Source organism: Solanum verrucosum, unplaced genomic scaffold, assembly GCF_900185275.1.
Source record: "Solanum verrucosum unplaced genomic scaffold, falcon-dt-bn FXZP01000252.1, whole genome shotgun sequence".
In the NCBI taxonomy this organism is placed as follows: Eukaryota; Viridiplantae; Streptophyta; class Magnoliopsida; order Solanales; family Solanaceae; genus Solanum; species Solanum verrucosum.
In genome coordinates this window covers 6,887,455-6,895,790 of record NW_026019988.1, presented here as the reverse complement: position 1 = coordinate 6,895,790, position 8,336 = coordinate 6,887,455, and the positions used below count along the sequence as shown (strand labels likewise).

Here is an 8,336-nt window from a genome sequence, read left to right as displayed (position 1 = left end):
TATATAGACATTACATTTAAGAAAACATATCATAGAATAACACTTTGAGTGTGTTCAAGCCACTATTTATTCTAAAATTTGATATCAAGTATAATTGAAGAACAACACTTTTAGGGTGTGTTCAGTATGATGGAAGATTTGCTATTTTTTCTCGAAAATATGTGAGTTTCTTATTTAATTTTAATGTTTGATAAATAAGTTGAATTTTGAAAATAATATTTGTATAAAATCTAAGCAAGCGCAATTAAGTTTGGCATGGGGGTTAAGGATGTGAGGGTAGTGGGGATGAGGACTATGAGATCAGTACATAGGCGTATTTGGAATTTCAATAGGATAAGTGCATTATTTTGAAAAGGACAATCTACGATATATTTTCTTAGATTGGAGAGAAGAAACCATTTTGTGCAGTTGGTTTTCCTCTTTAAGAATCTGATCCAAAAATTGACAATATGCTCCGTTTCACTATATTTGCCTTTAGGGGTGGGCATTCAGTATTTGATTTGGAATTTTCGAGTTTTAGATTTGGTAATTCGGTAATTGATAGTTAAAAATATATATCAACTATCAATTTTTTTAATTTTGGTTCGATAATTCGGGAACCTTTAAATTAAACTTTGGTTTGGTACGGTATTCGGTAATACCGTATTGAAGTTATAGCCAATTGTATTACAAAGTTAATACTATTTATCCAGTTATTTCTATTTTTTGTATGTGGAGGCACGATAGAATAGAAGATTAACAAGTAAGAAGACATTATAAGAAAAACACATTAACACAACTAACAAGTAAGAAGACATCAAGAAAAACAAATTACCTCCGCTCGTCATCCTTCTCTTTCAGGGTTTGAGTTCTTTTGTTCTTTGTTCTTATTCTCGCTCAAGTGATTTAGGGAGGGAAGTTAACATTTTTTTGAGGAAGAGAACATGATGGAGTTTTTGTGACTACATAAATGTAACTTAACATATAATTACTATACAAATTTGATATGATTTGACTATTACTTCAAAATTCAAAGAACTGTGATTGAATTTCATGCCAAAACTAGATTGACTCTCACTCAAATTTTAGATTCAAACTCCCCTCGACATCCTATTCTTTTGAGATATGATCCATTGAAAACGAAGTTCGTTTGTAACAAATTAACTACAAACCCAATAAATTTGATATACATGAAGTATACACTTACTATTCAATCTCTATCAACTTAAAATCACTTGTGAATAGTCCTAACTTTTAGATATGAAATCTTCTCGATGTTTCTAGTCTTTTGATATATATTTCATTCGAAACGATTTATGTATGCTGTGCATCAAATTTTAAAGAAAAATTGCATAATTAAAAAAGATTTTTTTTAGTTAAATAAATCATCTCCAGAAGTTTTTTTAAAAAAAAAAATCATCTCCAGAAGTTTGTAACGGGCCGAACAGATAAAAGGTCATTTTTGTTGTAAATAAGTTTGCCGAAAAGCTATAAGGCATAATTATCCCTTAATAAAACCCCAAGATTAATAGATACTTGAAATAAACTATAGCATTCAACAATAAAATTCAATACAAAGTAGAATTAATGAAAAACACATAAGCTCATCAATATTACAATTGAGATGATTACTACTTACTTAATGGAACCTGTGATAGCTAGAATAGTCTGTATAGTTGTGAGTATGAGAAGTATGATGGCTGCCACAGTTGAAGCTCCTATCCAAGGACTACTAAAATAATTGCGCATCAAATTTGCTATCACCCTGTTCAATGTTTTTTCACAATATTGAGTTGCTTTTAAGCATTCTTTTTCATAATAAAAGGTGGAATACGTAATGACCCCATCTCCGATTTTGTTGAAGAGGCTAGACACGTCTTTGTCCTCTCCCATCCAGTGCTTTATGATTCCTTTTTGGCGAAGCAAATTCACATCTTTGTCTGAGTCGATAAGATGATCCATGAAAATTGCCAAAATCACTGAAATATTTAGGTTGTACTTCAGATGATTGTTGCTCATAAGCAATGAGATTTCGCAGGAAACCTTCTGTCTCATCTACGACTTGAAAACAAGGGATTGTCATCAATCCATCCTCAAACTTTATATCAAACAAACTTGTCATATCACTATTACTGTTGTTGTTGTTATTGCTGCTGACCTTTGCAAAGCTAACTCCAGCTTTAGAAAGCTCTGTTGCATTTGGCATGAGCATATGACACACTGTGTCATCCTTTGATGTTTTTGTGGGGTTCCCAAGACATGAAAATCTGTGTACTGCGTTTGATTTTTTCGTGGATTGAGCGTTTGACTTTAATTTCATGGGGTTCCCATGACATGAAAGTATATGTACTGCATGAAGTAAATGTTTGATATTTCGTGCGTTAGTTGCTATCTTTTTTAAGGATTCATAGTGATCGATCATTTTTTCCAAGTCAACAAAAAAGGTAAACGAGAACACAGCCTGTATTGCCAATGGTAATTCATCATCTTCCTTTGTTAAGTCATGGAGCTTGTTAAGGACAAAGAAAGGAAGTTGGTTTTCTAGTAACATTAAGTCTCGAAGTATTTGATTATATATGCAACCAATGTTACTTTCAATAATTTCCTCTTCTCCTTTTGGACAGTTTCCACAACGCTCTCGAATAAACTCTACCACAAAACAACCATCAAGCAACAACATTTCGCAAAATTCATGACTATCATTATTGATGTCTTCTATATCATCGTAACTCTTTAGTGCTTTCTCCTTCAGTTTTTGTAATTCACTGATGCAACTTTTCAAATCAAGCTCCTCTTTCCGTTCAAGAAACCGTTGTAGGTACAATAGTTTGTACTTATTCATTGAGCGAAGTTGAAGATTTCTCTTATGGTAAGGACCAATAGAAACCATCTTTGGTGTATAAGAAGCTGGATTTGATTCACGTAGCGCCATGTTTACTTTGAATATGGTATGAGATTTAATAGAAGAATTATTTAAATCCTCAAACATTTCATCAATTCTCCCTGTATGATATGTAACGGAAATGAGTAGAAAATTTTAAAATGTTTATTAGAAGCACTATGCAATAAGCAAGCAATTATTTTGTTCAGGGAAATTGGGCAAATATACACCTCAATTTGCAATTTAGATCGGATATATCTCTTGTTAAAAAAGCGGTGTATATATACCTTTGTTGTTTAACAAAATGACGAATATTTATCCTTTTCGTTAACATGATAAATTAAAAAAAAAATCTCAATGCTGATATTTTAATTTAAAAAATGTCAGGTGACTTTAAGAACTTATTCACTTTCATTAGGGAATATGGCCTAATATACCCTCCAACTTTGTCATTTAGAGCTGATATACTCCTCGTTATTAAAGTGACTCATATATACCCTTACCGCTATACAAATGACTTACATATGAGCCATTTTCATAACGAGGGGTGTATCAACTATAAATGACAAAATTGAAGATTATATTAAACCTTTTTCCTTTTTCTTTATCACTCTTGACCTCTCAAATTAAAAAAATCCAAAAGGTGTAAACCATGGTTATAGTGAATGTGTTGGGATTGTGAAGTACATCTAAAATTACAGTGTAAATAGTATTAAAAATTCTACAATCCCTTGAAAATCAAGCAGGTGGCAAAAAGATTAGAGATTAACTTCTATCAACCGACGGTGGACAAGAAAATTACATCTTTAGTTTAGATGTACTTATTTCTCTTAATTTAATTATTATATTTTTACAAGATTAATGATTTTTCAGCTTCTCTTTTTCTTTTTAGTTTTTAAAACACGTTTTATAGATTAATTTTTTTTTTTTGAAATAATGTGACTTTTAGTATTATATAAATAAATGAGAAAATTGTCTGAAATATGTTCGAACTTTGACCGAAATTCAATCTCAAATTTTGGGCATGACCTATCACTCATCTGGACTATTTAATAGTGTATTTTAAAGATATATAAGTGCTCAACTGGACAAGTTACGACTATTTATAATGATGCAATATTTATGATATCCACGTGGCATCTATATATCTATAAATACATTATTAAATAGTGTAGGGGTAATAGATCCTGCCCAAAATTTGGAATTATTACAGCAATTTCGATCAAAGTTTGGATATCCCCTAAATAAATTGGAATACATATGATAGTATATGGATCAAATTTTGTTTTCAATTGATTTTGTATTATTGATTGAATGAACTAAGTAGATAAAATACAATTTGAAGTGATGAAAACACCTATCCAAAAAACATTTTCATCTTGCGAAGAAGACTTGATAAGTTATTAATAATTTTTTGTAATGAGATTAATTAGTCTAGATTTTAAAAAGAAAAAAGAAAAGTAAAAAGTTGCAAGTATCATGTTGCGAAAAAGACTTGATAAGTTATTAATAATTTTTTATGAGATTAATTAGTCTAGATTTTAAAAAGAGAAACAAAAGTAAAAAGCTACCGCTGATGAATGTCTCAAGTTGCTTCAATAGTGTTGCTGGAGAACAAGGTGAATATAATGAGGACAAGAAAGCGGTGAAAGAATCCTTCTTATTTTTGGCAACCAAATAAGAGTACTAAACAAACTCCTATAATTAATTTAAAGTCCAAATTATCATATAATACTCTTTTTATTATTTTTATTTAAATATTAGTTATATGTGAATATATTAAGAGAAATAAATATTTCTAAAAATAATTGACGGTGTAATTTTTTTAATCCACATAATAGAAGTTAATCTCAAAAGATTATATATTTAGTTAAAATGAAAAACAAATTTATATTGTTGAGGGAGAGACCTCATTTTCAGTTTGGAGAAGCAGTGGAATCTCAATGATGGAGTCTGACATCCTTCTTTCTTCAACTCTGATTCCTACAAAATGCACATTCTTTTTTAATTTTCAATTCATAGATATACCATGTATATAACTATTATTAATCCAAAGCAATATATTTATCCTAAATTAATGGTAATTTAAGGAAGTTTTAGACACTTCCTTGCCCAAAAAAAAAAGAAGAAAAAAAGAAAAGAAAGAAAGAGATACTCTTTAAGAAAATGTGTATTGTATACACTAATATATTTCACATCCTTATAATTTTTATACTTCCCTTAAATTTATTTGAGAAACTAACAACACAAATCATTTCTACATGGTGGTTATTGATTTATTGTGTAAAAATATTTAAAATTGTAGTGGTAGCACCATTTCAAAAAGAACACACAAAATGAGTAACCAACAAAAATTGTAGTTAAGTGGTAATTACTCCTTCTTAGTTGATTAATGGCTTCAAATTTAAGTTTTAAAAATAGGCTCACCTTTCGAAAAAAGATTTCTTATAGCGAATTTAAATTAATTAAACCCTAAACCTATATATATTAAATTAAAAACTGACTGACAATAAAAAAACAAAAAAAAAACTATGATGACTAAGAATATGTTAAACAAAATAATTATCCATTTGTGTCATGTCCTTCAACTTGAGGTATAAAAGAAGTATAACTTACATAAATTCCATAGTGTAAAGAGTAAATTACATCATATTTTTACTTTTTTTCTAATTACAATAATCACTTAAAATTTATACCTTCCGGATACATAAGTCACCATCCGGATACATTAATTTACCATCCTGATATATTAATTCTAATACAAGAAAAATCTTTCTGTTGCTCTAAAAAGGGAATAAAATCTGAAAATTATTAAATCCCATAAACTACGCTTATGTTTCTTCTTACTCTCAATCATACAGAGGCAAATCCTAATAGAGCGAAGAAATTCAAAATTTTAAATTTTAATTTATCCATAGAAGAATATAAATAGTTGATATTGTTTAGCATAGAACGAGAAAATGCAAAAAATTACCTCTTTGATTTGGCTATTTCTTCTTTTGTGTCTATTCAATTCTTGCTAGCTTTCTTAGATTTTTCATTGCTATGAAGTATCTATTGTATAGAGAAGAAATATAGATAATTAAAGATAGTATATGGTCTACGGATACGTGTAGGGTAAGGGGTGTCAATTTTAGATTTTGATCAATTATTTTATAAAATTTATATCATATCATTTTTTAATTATTTTTATTTTACATCATTAAAATTAGATTTTTCAAAATCATCCATCATCTCGGATTCTCTTTGGTCTTGGTAAAGTTAAGTTAATTTTTGATATTTTTTTTGTTAAAACGTTATATGTGACATGAATTAGAGTGGAAGCTTAGTAGCTAGGAGTGCGTCCATACTAGTAGGTACAATGGCGGAACTAGAAATTTTATTAAAATAATAGTGTGTGGTTGTCAAAATAAAATAAAATATATTGTTCTATTTGGGTTTGAACCCAAAACTTCTTTATTCAAATGGACACATATTACCACTACGTCAAAAGTGTAACTTTTGTCGAGAGTGTCCAACTTTAAATATATATCTTTTTAATATAAAATTTGACATATATATATACAACGTAATTTTCCGACGAAGAGTGTTCAGTTGGACACCCTGGGGTAGTTTCTACGCCCTAGGTAGGAGTGCATTTTCTTATTGCCGTTATTTGTAGTTGTAGGACTATTCATATAGTTTATTGTTCTTCGATTTATGTTGTTACCTATGATTTCATGTAGTTCAATATTGGGGTCGTTTGGTTGGGAACATGTTATTCCGGGATTAGTTATCCTTGGATTATCTATTCTAGGATAAGTTATTCCCTCATGTATATGAGATAACTTATCCCATCACTATGGTATAATTGGTGGGATAAGTTATCCAAACATGACAATCAAACAAGACACAAAAATTTAATCCCATCACTATTTTCTTATCTCATGACTATTTATTTTAATCCCTAACACCAAACGACTTAAAGTATTACTTTATAATAGTATTGTTCTATACTATATGTTGTTTTTGTTACTATCTATCGTCTCTTGTACTTTCTTTTTTTCTAGATTGTTTTTGTCTTTAATTGAGGATCTATTAGAAACCTCTTTAATTACCTCACCTCTGAGGTAGAGACAAGATTTGCGTACACTCTATCTTCCAAATCCCACTTTGTTTGTGAGACTGTATACTGGGTATATTGTTTTTATTATGTAAGAGTCAAAAGTAGAAGCTAGAACATGATACCAACCATACTTGTATAGAATTTTGATAAAAACTCTCAAATGCTTATACAGTTTAAAAAAACTGACGAATCAAGCGAATACGAAAGACTACAAGAATATAGATCTATTCCACTATTTTACAGTATTGTATAATAGGATTAAACAAAGATAAACAAATTGAAACAGAGGGGCTAACTGAGTCTAATAAAATTAAGTATCCATCCAATAAGAAAAAACTAAATCAAATTAAAGGAAAAATATCAATATCTTGTAGCTTACTACTAAAATTGACAGAATACCTTGTAACTCATGTTTTATTAAAAAATGAATTTAAGACTGGTTTTAGAGTCGCCACTTAATTTTTAAGAAAAAATATTTTTTCAGAAGATCAAAATAGTAAATCTAATGAAAATATTTAAGGGGGTTCGGGGGTTCATATTAGCATTTCAGGAAGGGTTTTAAAGCACCCGAAATGCCCGCTAACACGCGGTTATCCAATAATTAACTATTTGGCTAAATTCGTTGACAAGAAAAACATGCTTGATTAAATAGAAGCAATTAACAACTTTTAAAGTCACTTTCAAGGGGAAGGAAAATAAGGATATTATTTAAATGGAAAATACTATATATATCCTAAAGTCAAGATCTGGTGGTAACCCGCATAACAATCCACAAATGATTGCATCTCATGCTTAGCACAATTATCAATGAGAATGTGGATGTTTGGTAATGGAAAATTATCTTTCGGACTTGCTTTGTTGAGATCTCGCTAGTCAACACAAATTCTGATATTTCTGTCTTTCTTGGCAACTAGAACAACGTTGGCTAACCAAGTCGGATATTGCGTCACTTCCACTACTTGAGACTCGATCTGTTTGGTAATACCCTCTTTGATCTTTAAACTCAGGCTTGAACTTTTGAGTCTTTTGTTTTACTGGATTGAAATCTGGATTAATCAGCAACTTATGAGACACCATATTCGTACTCAGCCTCGGCATATCTCTGTAAGAACAGGCAAATACATCAATGTACTCTCTGAGCAAACGAACCAGGTCTCTTCTTTGAGCTTCAGTCAGATGGACACTGATTCTTACTTCTTTAACACATTCTTCATCTTCGAGATTTACAATTTCGGTTTCTTCCTAATTTGGCTTGTGTTGATTCTCAAATTGTCGAAACTCTTCGACAACATGTTCGGGTACCTCATTTTCTTCTTCATACACCTTGCATTCATCATCACCTACCTCATTTTGTTCGTTCAGCTCATGACA

At 30.1% G+C, this 8,336-nt stretch overlaps 1 pseudogene; it reads right to left on the bottom strand.

Annotated features, from left to right (window-relative positions):
- Positions 1 to 1,590: 1,590 nt before the first annotated feature.
- On the bottom strand, positions 1,591 to 8,042 carry LOC125819148 (putative UPF0481 protein At3g02645; annotated as a pseudogene).
- Positions 8,043 to 8,336: the final 294 nt, after the last annotated feature.